At 45.4% G+C, this 15,142-nt stretch overlaps 1 long non-coding RNA gene across 1 annotated transcript; it reads left to right on the top strand.

The window, feature by feature from the left end:
* The first annotated feature begins 7,330 nt into the window (after nucleotides 1–7,330).
* LOC120385036 lies at nucleotides 7,331–10,618 on the top strand. Its single transcript, XR_005589238.1, has 3 exons — nucleotides 7,331–7,551; nucleotides 9,807–9,948; nucleotides 10,502–10,618. It is a non-coding gene; the product is annotated as an uncharacterized LOC120385036 (long non-coding RNA).
* Nucleotides 10,619–15,142: the final 4,524 nt, after the last annotated feature.

Genomic DNA, 15,142 nt, shown 5'->3' with positions numbered 1-15,142 from the left:
AGCCTGTGATTAATGGTCCACATTCAGGAAAGCACTTAAGCAAGTGCTTAACTTTCAGCTTAAATACTATCCTAACAGGGATGCTTTCCAGAATCAGTGTTTAAGGGCCACTCAGCTGCAGTTTTCACTCACTAAATGTTTTGCTGCCCCAAGTCCCTGCACATCTGTGTGATACAGCTGGTCATTTCCGTGAATGGAACTGGGTCCTTTGGAAAGATAATGAACTTTTTATTAAACTCCTTAAAATAAGGGCATCATAATAGAAGCTGATTAGTATGCAGGCATTGCAGGAGGGCATCCTCAAGAACCTTGAAGCCTTGATGAGTTGACTGCTCATGGACTTTGAATAAATTACCCATAAAACTAGCTTTAACATAGTTAATGAGCAGAAGCATTGTTAGAAACAAATGTTATATGGGCAAATACCCATAATAGAAACATGTTTAAACAAACCTGTTTGATCCTGCTGATCTGACATTTCCTATTTCCCATCATTGTGATTCTTCACTGGAGTTGCCGTAGCTCATTAATTCAATGCCATTTATACAGAGCAATTTGTACAGTGCAGCCCAACAAGATGGCACTGAATTAGAGCCGTCTGTCTTTCTAAACAGTACAACACAAATTACTGTAATTGACTGAGGAGTTTTTACATGTTCCTTTGCTGTGATTGAAAGTATCTTATGCAATTTTGCAAATACTTGATTTAATGGTTTAGTTGTCCTCATTAGAGATACGCTGAAACACCTTGAATTCAGAAACACCTTGAATTTTACGGAAGTTTGGATTCATCTAAACTTTGCCCTTTGCTTGTCTTTACTTTTAATCAGTGAGACAGGCTCAGAAGTTATCTGAGTATGATGTTTAATTTCCTGCATAACTACCTATTATGCATGGCCCAGTGGTGTTTCCATCACCAGCCTCCCAAGACGGGGCAGATTTAATACCCACCAGAGGTTCGATAAGAACTGAATAAGCACTTCTGATTGTCCTAACTGTGCCCTTTCAGTGAGTGCTGCCCACTTTTTGAGATACACTATTCTACAATAGGTCCCTGGGCAGAAGGGAAGTTGCTACTACTTTCTGATACTGCCAGCTGGGGCCAGGATTACAGTGTCCAAAAGTTCATGCAGTATCTCTTCCCCAAGAGGTCCTATGATGGGTCAATGCAGCATTAAAGGAAGGGCCTGGGACTATTGTGAGGTGGGCAGGAAACTAAGCAGCTAAAAATACATGTATATGTACCCTGACAAATATGTCACAGAAATTCATAGAATCATAGGGATGAGAACAACCAAATCAGAATGGCAGTGCCGTACACCTACTTTGTACTCATATAAATGACTGCACAAGGCAGTGAAGACAAAACCTGTGCCTCTATTATGGGAAATATGGCCTTCCACTGCAATTAAGCATGTGCTGAAATCTTAAACACGATCAAGTCCCATTGATTTAATGCTTAAGTGCTTTCCTGCATAAGGAAGGATTTAAACACATACTTAAGTGTTTTGCTGAACTGGGGCCTAAAAAGGAAGCATTGTCTTTAGAATTCATTTACCAGAAAAGCATTAACAAGTTTGCTGCAAATAGCGGTCATAAAAAAAATCCACTAAAAATCCCTCAAATAAGCCAGACGCCTGGCTCTAAGTTTGTAATTATTTTTCTCAAATCGTTTTCTTTGTCATGCAAGCAAGTTCCTGGAGAATGCAGAGAGCCACACAAATGCCATAGCCACATATAATTTCCTCTCAAAAATGGTCATTTCTGTTCCATTTATCCTTTTGCTAATGGTATAACCCTTCAGAGGTCATTTTCCATTTGTTGACTAGGAGGTTATTTTGCAATGCTAAATACCCTGAAACTCAACCTTGAGCTGGTGTGCTGATTTCACATATTAGGGCGCACAGTTTCAGCATGAGTAAAGCTGTAGAACTCCGCTCAGAAATGGTGCCTAACTGTTTCATTGCTGGCCCGTTCCTCCAGCGGTGTTACTGTGGTTTTTTGCTATTCCACAGAAAGCAGCGTCAAAACATAGATAGGGCATGTCACAACCGGTTAACCAAACTGCATGGCAAAAATTACAGCCACCTTAGAGAGAATTTGTTTCAATAATCTACTATTGTGCTTCCCACCCAGCCCCCATAGCTGAGCAAGAATCAAGCACATTCCTAATGCCAAACAAGGTGGAGATGGGGTGCTAGCTTTTCATGTGATTTCTCCAAGTTGCCTATAATATGGATGTACTTTAGAGAGCCACTGAGTAAGCCTCAGGCTTTACACTGCAGTTTACATTAAATCTAAAAAAAGGGCAAGGAGCAGTAAGGAGGAAGAATGGATTTGTTTCAATCAGCTGTGTTTTAGCACATATTCAGAGAGAAGAGGCCGGGAACTTGGGCTTTGCGTCCATTAACACTTTTGGTGGAAAAAGTTTTGTTGGTCTGGGGTGTGAAAAAAACCACACCCTGGACTGACCTAAGTTTCACCAACAAAAGTGCTGGTATGGACAGTACTATGTTGGCAGGAGAGGCTCTGCCGACATAGGTAATGCCATTCATTTCAGAGCTCTCCTGCTGGCAAGAGTGGCTATGCAGGAGACCTTAGAGCGGCACAGCTGTAGTGGTACAGCTATGCCACTGTGAGGGCCCTAGTGTAGACATGCCTTAGTTGGAAACATCCACTAGCATCCAAAGGAAGGGTGGATAGCTGCTAGACATAGCACATATTCTTGAAGCTGTATAGAAAGCCACTGTAATGGGCAGGCAGTTGTGCATGTATTACACCACCTGCAGCCTGAAAGCTGAACCAATCAGAATTCAAGGGGGTGGGGGATTGACTAGAGGAGTTAGTTAATAGTTGAGTGGACTAATGGAAGAATAGCAGTGCAAGATCAGGAAGAGTGTTTGCTTTTGGGCTTGGCTTCAAAACTTTTGTACCACATGGGTGAGGTTCCCTATCTCATTACAAAATCTGAGAAGAGTCATCTATTAGCAAAGGGTGGAAATACTGCTAGCTAGAAACTAGCTGAAACTGTTAGGTGAACAGATACCCACAACTACTATGGAGACAGATCCTACTAGAAAACGTTTGGAACCTCCAGACATCTAGATCAAAATTCAGAGGTGATGTAAATGGAGGTGCAGGTTACATATTGGTAAATTAGCTCAAGCGCATGTGTTCTTAGGATGTGAGAAGGAAAGCAAAGCACTGGATGCGTCTTTCTCTAACGAATTCTCAAACATTGCTTGCAACATTGAGAGACCATATTAATAACTCATTTTACCAGATAATATATTTCTCCTGAGTCTATAACCAATATTGTAGATGAGGTTATAAGAAAAATCATTACTTTTTTGAAGTTATGTACCTGCAAAGATATAGATAATTGAGCAAGAGAACAATTCCCAGCTTGAATTTTTACAGTTTAAGACTAAAAATAGACACCATCACCCAAGTTCCTGGTAAGTGCCACTGCTCTTGCCCAACCCTTTCCTACGTATCTAAATCTTGGCCCCCGACTGTAGATGTGACAATCTCTTTCTCCAGTACACCAGTCCCCTTTACTCTGCTAACAATACCAGCAAGACCTGATATCTTGTTTGTCTGCTTCTCCTATCATGGCTACTGTGCCTTCTTCCCTGTTACTCCTTATGTCTGCAACCACCAATCCAGCCACCTCTCTTCATTCAAATTCCTCCTTAAGACTCTGTTCTTCTGGGATATCCACAGGACATAATCTGGTCATCTGTGAAGAAAGACGAGCTGCACTGCAGGGAAGGGAATACTATAGAATGTTCAGAAGTAAAAAAACAAGCGGCTTGAAATTTAACCTCCAGCCTCTCCAAATAAAAGAAAATCTCTTCTTATGATTTTAAAGTAACAGCCATACCCACCCTTTCATCTCACCCTCCTTGCTTTCTATAGCAGGAGGAAGCTTGAAGTAGTAGCCAAGTGCCAAAGATAAGGGTAATTATGGCTATGCCATGTTTCAGCAAGACACAGAAAATCAATACAGCTGTCATAGATTTGTTAAGATAGGGAGAGGGAAAAAAATCCCTTTAAAACAAAGAAGATGTTAAAGTAGCTACATCAATAGAAACCATAAAAGGAAAAGAGCCATGGCAATCAAGTTACAAGTTGAAGCACAGGGAATTAGTAGTACTTTGCAATTTTCCAGCAACTTTCACCCAAAGAGCTCAAAATGCCTTACAGTGATGTTGTGAAGTTCAATGTAAGAGTTAAATATTGTTATCCCCATTTCACAGATGGTGAAAATAACAGAGGTTAAGTGACTTGTGCCCAAGGTTATAGTGAATCCGCAGCATACATGGCACTAGAATTTGAATCTGACTCCCACTCCTGTGTTCTAACCATCAAGCCTGAAATAATAATGCAGAGGTATGAACTCTCCTGCCTTCCTATTTATACCATTGGTGCAATGTGATGTGTTCCGAAAGCCTAATAATTGTTATGCATCAAGTGTCAACATTATCCATTTCATTTGTGGTTATTTTAGCAGATGGGTTGAGAAGGGGGCAGGAGTGAATCCCAGAAAGGAGAACTAACTAGGAGTTACTGCAAAAAGGAAAATACAGAAGGAGGAAGAAGAGGGATGGCATAATGATAGGTAAGGAGGAGAGACATAAGGTAATTAGAATAGGGAAGAAAGAAATAAAGGGCAAAAATAGCAGTAGTATTAAAGATGAATATTTTCCCACAGTGTTGCTGGGTGACGTGAAAATGAGGCACTGAAATAATAAATTCATGGCAACAGGGGTGCTTTTCAAAAGGCAGGAATGCCAAATCTCCCCCAATACCTACAAGTTTTGCCTTGATGGTTGTGCAAACCGTTCACTGACATCAATGGGAGATGCCTCAAGAATTGAGGGGAGTGTGTCATCCTAAATTTATAACTCATACATTTATTAAATCTGGAAGTCAGCCCTCTCCACAGAGTAAGTGTGGCACACCTGCACTAAGCCATCCTCCTCAGATGTTCTGATGAGAGTAGGAAGAGAAGTGGTGATCTGAGCCACTGGGACTGGAGAAGGGAGTAATTACTAGAAACAGTGTATGTTGGTACATTTCACCTGTCTCATCAAGATCAGAGCTATTACCCTGGCATAGACTAAAGAAACTGTATCTTGAGGGAAAATGGGGAGAAAGACACTGAGATAAATGAACAGATGCAGCATAACGGCCACAACACATTATAAATCAACAGGAAATAAAGAATACATTAATATTAACATAATTAACAGCAGTGTACTCAAACAATCAGCAAAACAGGCTAAATCCACAACTTTATATGCATCACATGTAAACTAGCGCAATGCCAGCAGGTAAGTAGCCAAAAATTACAGTCTCCTAACAAGACTAATGTTGAGCTTCACCTGAAGAGTTAACCATGCTATGTACAACATCTTACATGCTGTATCTAAAGCATTTCTTTATAACTAAAAATTGAAGAGAACAGCACATATTAAAAATCCCCAACTACAGCCTGCAATTAATTCAGGATAATCTTTAAAAGTAAATATAGCTTCTCCTTGCAGCATGGAAAAGAAAGTTCTTGACCTAGTGCCAGTCAACTAGGGACAAAATATCAAAGGTCAAAAGTCAAGTCTGAAGTCCCAGACCAATCAGCAATCACCAGCCCAAGCATTTGCAGACTGTATACAATGCTCACTAACCACCCGAGCATCCCACAGCCAATTATAGGAAAACCACCTACACAGAACCAGCTCTTTGCTCACACTACAGTGTCACACTCCAATCCTACAGAGCAGTCCACAAGCATGAATCCTCACTGCCATGCTGAATCCTATTGATTTCTGACTCTCTCCACCCACCCACACACTCTGGGAAGGTGGGGGAAGCATGAAGGTCCAGGGATGAAAAGAGAGATCACTCCCCTAACCTCCCTTGTGTGGGCATGTGGTCCAAGTCACTTTCTAGCCCAAGCTTTTTAAGAGGGATAAATCCATGTGGATTCTATATTGGGCTCCAGCCATCACATTTGGATCCAGATCTGAACTTCTCCAAGGTTTGTTTGTGGGATTTGGATTTGGGCCCTGTGATAGGGTGTACCAGGCCCTTTGAGGCCCTCTAGAAGGCCCTGGAGTCCTACCACACCTCATCCCAGAAAAAAGGCAGAGCAGGATCCTCCACATGGCCTAGAGAGGCTGCAGGGGAGACAGCCAATCAGCACCTAGCACACTCATATAAAAGGAGTTGCAGATAAGGTGACCAGATGTCCAGTTTTTTACCAGAAAGTCCGGTCAAAAAAAGGGAACTGGTGGTGTCTGGTCAGATCTACTGAACAGACATCCAAAGTCTGGTTACTGTGGAAGGGGGAGGCTCTGAGTCATCACCTGCACCAGCCCCTACTCAGCCACAGTACCAGATTTACCATAAGAACATAAGAAAGGCCATACCGGGTCAGACCAAAGGTCCATCTAGCCCAGTATCTGTCTACCGACAGTGGCCAATGCCAGGTGCCCCAGAGGGAGTGAACCTAACAGGCAATGATCAAGTGATCTCTCTCCTGCCATCCATCTCCATCCTCTGACCAACAGAGGCTAGGGACACCATTCTTACCCATCCTGGCTAATAGCTATTTATGGACTTAGCCACCATGAATTTATCCAGTCCCCTTTTAAACATTGTTATAGTCCTAGCCTTCACAACCTCCTCAGGTAAGGAGTTCCACAAGTTGACTGTGCGCTGCGTGAAGAAGAACTTCCTTGTATTTGTTTTAAACCTGCTGCCTATTAATTTCATTTGGTGACCCCCTAGTTCTTGTATTATGGGAATAAGTAAATAACTTTTCCTTATCCACTTTCTCCACATCACTCATGATTTTATATACTCTATCATGTCCCCCCTTAGTCTTCTCTTTTCCAAGCTGAAGAGTCCTAGCCTCTTTAATCTTTCCTCGTATGGGACCCTCTCTAAACCCCTAATCATTTTAGTTGCCCTTTTCTGAACCTTTTCTAGTGCTAGAATATCTTTTTTGAGGTGAGGAGACCACATCTGTACACAAGACCACATCTGTACCATGGCACCAGTGGCACCATAGCGCCGGGCCCAAGCTCAGAAGAGGGCTTGTAACACTCACTTCCTCCCCTCTGCAGAAACGGAGCCTCAGAGCAGCCCGGATCCAGCATGGGAGCTGAGACCCCATGGGGCCCTGGGAGATGTCGTTCCTTGGCCAGCTCCCTGCCTAGAGACCCTGCCCTGGAGCAGGGAAGGAACTACATTTCCCAGCATTCCCTTGGCCGCTATCAACAGGAAAGGGAAGGGGGAAGCTGAGAGACTCCATGGCCTGCAGCTTGCTGTGAATGGAGAGCGGGCTGCTAGAAGGGGGTGGCACTGTGAATGGGGAACACATGTGCCTAAGGAGTAGAAAGCTTTGGCTCAGATAGCACCCTCAAAAGACTTCCCCAGACTGGCTTAGGGATGCTGATGTGACCTTGCCTGGCAGCCCCCAAAGAAGGAACTGGGTGGACTACATCGACAGTGCTCCCCTCTATCTGAAGCCTAGCAAGGAAGGTATGTGGATCCCACTAGAAGTTAAAATGAAAAGTAAGGGAGGGGAGGCTCCACTAGAGGACCTGGGCAACTTCAGATAACAGTACAGGAGGATTTCCACTTCTGAGCCATGAAAATAGAAATTGACTTTTTCCTTTCCAGATTTATCTAATATTCAGAAAGGGAATCTAGCACCTGCCTTCCAGATTTGAACACCCTCAAAATTCAACAAGTGCTGGGGTCTGCCCAGTGCTAACTAGAACTGGAATTGCTATTTTCAACAGCCGTTACCGGTTTTTTTTTTTTTTGTTTTGTTTGTTTAAAAGGAAGACAGTGATATTGCACTAGCAAATTCCCCATAAAAACAAAGAATGGAACAAAAGAATAATAAAGGCACCTCAGCTTTTCCTCATTTATGTAGAACAGTCTTATAATATGGATCCAGATATCTTCCAAGCACACAAGCTGAAAATTGTTCCACTTTACTGCCATTCTGTAACCATGCGGGAACCAGTCCTGTCTGTGTTCTGTGCACATCCAAAATTCCTGCTGAATTCAGAAGTGCCTTGCTTTTGTAACCATACTACCTGATATTTTCAGCACTTGTAAGCGAAGCAGGTTTACATTTAGTTATTGGGTGGGAAGTCTCTCATAATAAGTTAGGTGCTGTAGGAGGTGTTGCTTATTCACTAGGTAATGTGAGACCTTTCTATTACAATAGTAAACCAGTGCCGCATAGAATGCACTTTGCTCCTGGAGTCTAGAACGGGGTCCTTTGCTTCTATACATAGCCCATTAAAGACAATGAAAAGACTCCCACTCACTTCAACAGGCTTTGGATAGAACTGATTATACACAGGGTAACTCCACTGTCTTCACAGGGTCCTGGTCTCACAGCGGAGGAGGGGCATGTGAGCTTGTTACAGAGCTGCTGCTCAGGGATGGGAACCTCCTGGCACTCCAGCCTCCAAAATTATTCAGGCTGCACTTTCTGCATGACTGTGTGCTAGCTGAGGGGTGTGTGGGAATTGGTGGCCTCTGCTGCAGGTGATGGGAATCTCAGGTACTTAAAGCCATGGCCTAGAGGAGGGAAGTGCCTAACTCCAGAATCTGCAGCTGCCTAGGGCCAGCGCTGAGGATTTAGAATCCCTAGTGCTGCCCTTGCAAGGTTCAAGCATGCTCAGCCTTGGCATTGCCAACCCTCCTGCGGCTAGTAGCTGCAGCTGTCTAAGGCTGGCCTCTGGCAATTGGCCCCATGGCTATAGCCCGAGAAGCTACAAGTAGCTCTGTGACTACTGGGGGCCATTAAGCTAGAGCAGATAAAGAAACTGGAGTTAACCTCAAGGAACAGAGGTCACCAGTAGGAAAGGAATGCCAAGGGGAACAGGGAAAGAGGAAGCAGGTCAGGCTTGCAGCAGGTGAATAGCCCCAGCTGGTTGGGAAGCAAGTATGGGGAGAGGTGGTGGTGATCAGGTAGTACACTAGCCTGTAGATGGGAGCAGAGGGAGAAAAGCTGGTGTCTTCAGATTCCCAAGGGTTAAGTCCTCACTTTGGGGAAATGGTGTTTGCAGGTGGCTTGCTCAAATGGCAGGAGGGGGGCTGAGGGAGGGATTTGTCAGAATTGATCAGGTATCTGCTGGCTTTAGAACTCTGAGCTGAGACTAGGACCACACCATACTGGTGACATAGGGTGATACTGGAGACATGGCTATAGAAGGTCTGAATGAGGAAGGAGATAAATCTGTGATGAGTTTTCTTGATCACTAGGAAAGTTCCACTCACTGTGGACACTGGTAAATCCGCATGGGTGTACAGCTCAATAAGAAAAATGGGGGGCTGAGGGAGCTGTGTATGGCAATGCCTATAGTCATGTAGAGGTGTGTGATCAAAATGAAAAATGTCTCTGAGATTCAGTACCATCTATACTATGGCACCAATGGCACTGCCACACCAGGCCCACACTCGGAGCCCACAGTGACTACATAGGGGCCCACAAATATGTTTGGTGCCGGGGCCCACAAAAGGTTATTCCGTCCCTGCTCAGCCAGGGTCACCTCCTGCCTGCATCGAGTGGGTGCAGCTCCCAGCTCTGCAGGTGAGTCCCTCCCGACCCACACAGGGAGTGGGGAGAGGGAAAAAGCAGTGAATGATGGAGGGAGGGGGAAAGAGGAGCAAATGGGGGAAGGGCTTCAGAGGGAAGGGGCAGGAAAGGGGAAGCTCCAGCACTGCTGCTGGAGTGTCTGGTTTTTTAATATTACAAAGTTGGCAACCCCTAGTTGCAGAGGCTGGACAGTTCGGGTGCTGGCTGGAGCCAGAGGAGGAAGAACACTGTTCCTGGCTGCTGAGGAAGTTGTAGCAGCTGGACAGAGCAATTGCTGGCTGAGACCAGAAGGAGTTGAAGTCTGGGAGACTCCACAGGTACAGAGACTGGGGAGAAACCCTGCCTAAGCAGGGATAGGACTGTGAAGCTCTCCAGGTACAGAGGCCTGAGAGAGAGAGAGCCTTGACAAAAAGGGCCAGAGACTGTTATAAGCTCTCCAGGTGAAGGAGCTGTGAAAGAGAACCCTGATAGACTAGGTCAGAGACTGTTACAGACTTTTTAGGAAAGGAGGCCATGGAGAGACCCTGCTTAAACAAGAAACAGGCTGAAGACCCAAGAATCTGATGGAACAGAGTGGGAAGCAGCCCAGGGAATGCAGCAATAGACTCTAGTGATGGAAGCAGCAGGTGGATGCTAGTCATAGGATCCCTGGGTTGGGACCCGGAGTAGTGGGCAGACCCAAGTTTCCCCACCAGCCACAGGCAGAGTGGTCAAGGGCAGAGGAGGCAGCAAGTTTTGTTTGGAGCCCAAGAAAGGGACAAGTGCTTAAACAGGCCCAGAGACAGGACTGAGAACCTTGGGTAGGGGCCAACCACTCATTGGACTGTGTTAGCTAAGAAGGGGTTTGTTTTCCATTTGTTTCACATACAGACTGTGTGTGACTCAGCCGGAGGGCTAAGTCCCTGAAACCCCAGCTGAAAGTGAAACTGCTGGCAGAGAGCACCACAAAAGCAGAGAGTGCAGGCATGCACCTGGCCAGCAGGAGGCACTCATGAGAGGCGAGTGGCCACACTTTTACAGGCCCATCTCAGACTTTTAAAATCTCTAACATATTTTCACAATATTGTTAGGGCTAAAGTTATTAAAATAATGAATTGTGGAAGGTTTAAGTATTTTAACAGCTAGTAATAACATGGATGCCCAGTTGTCGTACAATAACAACTCTTACATTAACATGGGAGTGAGACTAGACTGGACAAATAGTAATTTGAGGATAATACCACATTATCCCAGCAGGATGCAACTGTCTTCTGAGCACAGTCAGCTAGAGTCCCAAGACCCCCAGGAACACAGAGGGGCAGCCAATGATTTGTTCCTGTAAAGTGAAGCAAGTCTGATCTAAGACCTGTTGAAGTCAATGACTTCAGTGGTCTTGGGCTCAGGCCCTGCACACACTAAACTCCTCCTGAAGCCACTGGGTGTTTAGGTGCTGAGCACCTCAAGTCACCAGGAGTATTTTACTTCAGTTTCTATGATAATCTTTGGGTTTTTCATTTTTCAGAGTCTAAGTCACACTGTTGATGAAAACTTTAGCAAAAACAGCTGGAGTGAGTCACCTTGCTACTGGCTATTTCACATACCATCACTGACAGAAGGATATTCAGAAGGGAAAAAAAGTAAAGGCAAGAAGAGGGACTTCAGTGCTTTGACAAAACAAAGGAGGACTCAAATGGGGTGCTTAACATGATCTGTTTCACTCCCTCACTACACTGGTACAGTTCACTTCTGATAGCAACACCTTACAGCTCAGAGCACAACAAGGAGATGAAGCAGTGATTAGATGTACTTACCTTATATAAGGTGGTAAGGGTTTAAGTCTATTAAATTGATCATATATTGGCTAGTAATATACAAGTAAATGCAAAAGTCATTATTATATATATAAAAAGCAATATAAATGTTGGCTTAATTTAGTGTGGTCATTAAGACCTTTGAATAACCCTTTTGGGAAAGAGTGCAAACAAAGTCTTCTTGGCTTACTAAATGTCCTGTTACTCATTTTTGGAATACCCCTGACTTGGGTACAGAATAAAGATAAGGTCACTGCCAAAAATGTTCAAGGAAAATAAGGGAAGTCCCTATCACATAAGAAGATTAAATTAATAGCTTTGTTATTATTCATAAATAGGTAAATAAGTAATATAATATAGTGCACAATGTGGAATTTTATATAGTCATAAATATTAATGATCATATAATGAATCAGAGGAGGGGGTTGATGAACGTAGCGTGTCATGTTGGTCATAAGAAGAGTACTGAGACTTAAGCCTTTGCCTTTATGTACATGCAGCCAACTCAGTGGCCTGTTAGACCCCAGTTGATCACTGGGGTGTCGCATTCTGTACTTGTGCTAAAATAAACCTGTTCCTTGGATACATAAGTAAGCAGTAGTTTGTGTCTGCTACAGCAAGCAGCGGTTGTCTGCTTTGCTAGGTTCATAAGGTAACCTGTGGGCCTGCCTGGTGCTCCTGAAATATCCTTACAAGTGCAATTATGATGAAGTCAAATTGTTGTCCCTTTTTAACAGTCATTTATTTTTAAGACTGAGAAACTGACCGCCACAATGTAAATTTGAGACAAAATGAAATAGCTGAACTGAAGAAGCTCTCATACTATGACTCAACACATCCCCAATCATGTGGCTAAGATTGAGTAAATGAACAAGTATCCCAAGTAGAGTTTATCCCTTTAGCTTGTAACTTTCACTTCTAAAGAGCACTCTTCCATGTTGCATGTCACACTGCTCCTGTTTTATTGTTTATTATTTGCATTATTGTATCATTCATGCCTGGAGGGCCTAACCTAGATCAAGACCCCTTCGCTCTAGCCACCGTACTACATACACATAGAAAGAAAGAGTTCCTGCTCCACAGAGCTTAAGGTCTAAATAGATATCGCAGACAAAGGGTTGGTGAAAGGAAGTATTATTATCTAACATACAGATGGAGAACTGAGATACAGAAATATTAAGTCACTTTTTTGATGTCACATGGAAAGCCTGTGGCCGAGGTGGGATTAAACCCATGTTTCCTAAGGCACAGTCTAACATCCTAAACATATGCCCTGAGAGAGACAAGCTTTCAAGCTAAACAGAGCTCTTCTTCAGGTCTCAGAAAGGTACTAAGAGTGTCACAGCTAAAGACAAGATTGAACAGATAGTTTAGCATAAGTAGTTGCACATATTGTAAGGGACTGTGCAGGGTGCTCTACTCACCACAGGTATGGCACCTCCTCCTGGCTGCTCTGGGGAATTGCTCACCAGGTTGGCACTTCTCCCCAAGGTTAGAAGACATCCCTCCATCTCTGTCTTTGTCTGTGGCCCCTCTCGTGCTCCATGAGCTGCTGCAGCCTCTTTGTGATTCAGCCCTCCCGCTTCGAGATTTCCCCTTCTGGGCGGGGCCAGAAGTCTCTTCTCTCAAATAGGCTCAGGCACTCTTCCTACGTACTGCCCCACCAGTGCCACTTCCCCAGTGGCTGGTTGGGGAACCCAGGCCCATGCGCTATTGTGGGTTCCAGCTCAGGGACCTTCTAGTCAGCAGTCAAGGTCTGTTCCACCCCGTATCTTGCTTCATTTCCCTGAGCCCTTTCCTAACCTTCTGGCTCTCCCTTCCTTTTTTGGGTCTGTCAGTTTCACCACTCCCTCCTCCCAGGAGGTAATTCCAGCCTACACATCTCCACAGCCTCCAAACACTCCTCTTTCTTCCCTGGGAATGACTGCAGCCTTCCGTTGCCAGCTTCCTGGCTTATATAGGCCTCACCTGTTCTTGCACAGGTGAGCCTCTTCTAATTAAGGCTTCTGCCACAGTCTTATTTTCTCCCCAGCTTGTCAATTAATAGTCTAATTGGCTCCTCTGGCCTGTCTTAACCCTTTCAGAGTAAGTGTGGGGAGGAGACCCTATCACGGGACCATTCAAGGTGAAATGGGTTACAGATTGTTGTAATAAGCCATAACTCCAGTTTCTTTATTTAGACCATGTTTTTTAGTGTCTAGTGTAGTTATGAATTTAAGCTCCCACGCTCGTCTTTTGAAAGTGTTGTGCAGGTTTCCTTTGAGGCTGAGCATTGATAAGTCAGACATAGAGTCAGGGGCGGCTCTACAAATCACGCTGCCCCAAGCAGCGCGCGCGCGCGCCCGCCTTCCCCCCCCCCGCGGCGGCCTCCCCCCGCTTCCCCCTCCGGGGGGCTGGGGGGGCGGCAGGCAGCCCGCCTGCCCCCCGCCGGCAGGTCCACCGGGCGGGGACGAGCGACGGACCGGCGGACCTGCGCGCGGGCGCCCCAGCCGCGAGCGAGCAGGGACGCGAAGACGGGACGCGGCAGCCGGCAGGTCCGCGCAGCTCCGCCCCGGCCCGGGCTCCGTGGCGGCCATGGCAGGCCGGCGCAGCGGGGCCCCGGGCCAAATGACGCCTCCCCCCCCCCTGATGCCCCGCCTGCTGGCCCCCGCCGGTGCCCTAGCCCGCATAGAGTTTGGAGAGGTTGGGGGGTGGTTTGAAGGCCAGAAGAGGGAGTTCAGGAAAGATTTCTGTCAGGATAGGTCCCCATCGAGTATGGGTTGTAATTGTTTGATGATACCCCATATGGATTCCAGTGTGGGTTTCTAGATGACAACTAGGGATGTGCAGTCAGAGAGGAATTTATTTCTGTATTGAAGCAGGATCTCTCAGAGTATTTGGGTGGCCCATTCTGTGATTCAATCTACTTTGCTGGTGGAGTGTCCTTGTTTAATGAAGACAGTTTTGTGTGTGTTAAGCAGAGATGAAAGTAACTTAAAGGACTTGCCGGTACTCCAGAGTCCTGTGAAGGGGGAGGGGCCTCAACCGGAAGAGGCGTGGCCTCTATCAGAAGAGGTGGGGCCTTTAAATCCAGGGCTTTTAAATCAGGATTTAAAGGGCTCGGGGATTCAGCTGAAGCTAGGGGCTGGGCCCTTTAAATCTATTTGGGATAGATTTGAACTTGGAAATGGTTCCTGATTTTGATTGTGTTTTGTGTGTATAGGAGATCCCCTCATCCCGGGGGCAGAAAAGAACGGCCCCTGCCATGGTCACACACACCCTCCCCCCCTCCAAACCAGGGCCGGCTCTACAGTTCTACCTGCTTTTATTAGCTCTGGATTTAAGCTGTGCAGCCAAATTCTTGTATTTGATGTGTATATTAGTATTGGAGAGATCCCCTCAACCCCGGGGGGAAACAAGGACTGCCCCTGCCATGGTCAAACACACCCTCCCCTCGGCCCCCTCCCCCCAGCTACTGTGAGTGAAATTAACAAGGATGCCAGAAACCACTCAGGGAACAGCTGAGTTTAAACTATTCTTATGCAGGGGGCAGGCTTCTCCCACCCTCAACCAGTCTCCTTTTCTTACCGGTCCTCCGTACCAGCCCGTGCTGGCTTACTTTCACCTCTGGTGTTAAGGTATATCTCATCAGACTTTCTCCTCAGAGTATATTCTGTGGCATCTGAGTGCCTGGCTGTAGATAATAGGTTTCTTGGTGTGTTCAGGGTGGTTACTGGATCTA

Source organism: Mauremys reevesii, linkage group 1 (assembly GCF_016161935.1).
Source record: "Mauremys reevesii isolate NIE-2019 linkage group 1, ASM1616193v1, whole genome shotgun sequence".
NCBI classification, from domain to species: domain Eukaryota; kingdom Metazoa; phylum Chordata; order Testudines; family Geoemydidae; genus Mauremys; species Mauremys reevesii.
Note: the sequence above shows the minus strand (reverse complement) of the source record. Positions and strands in the feature narration are given on the sequence as shown.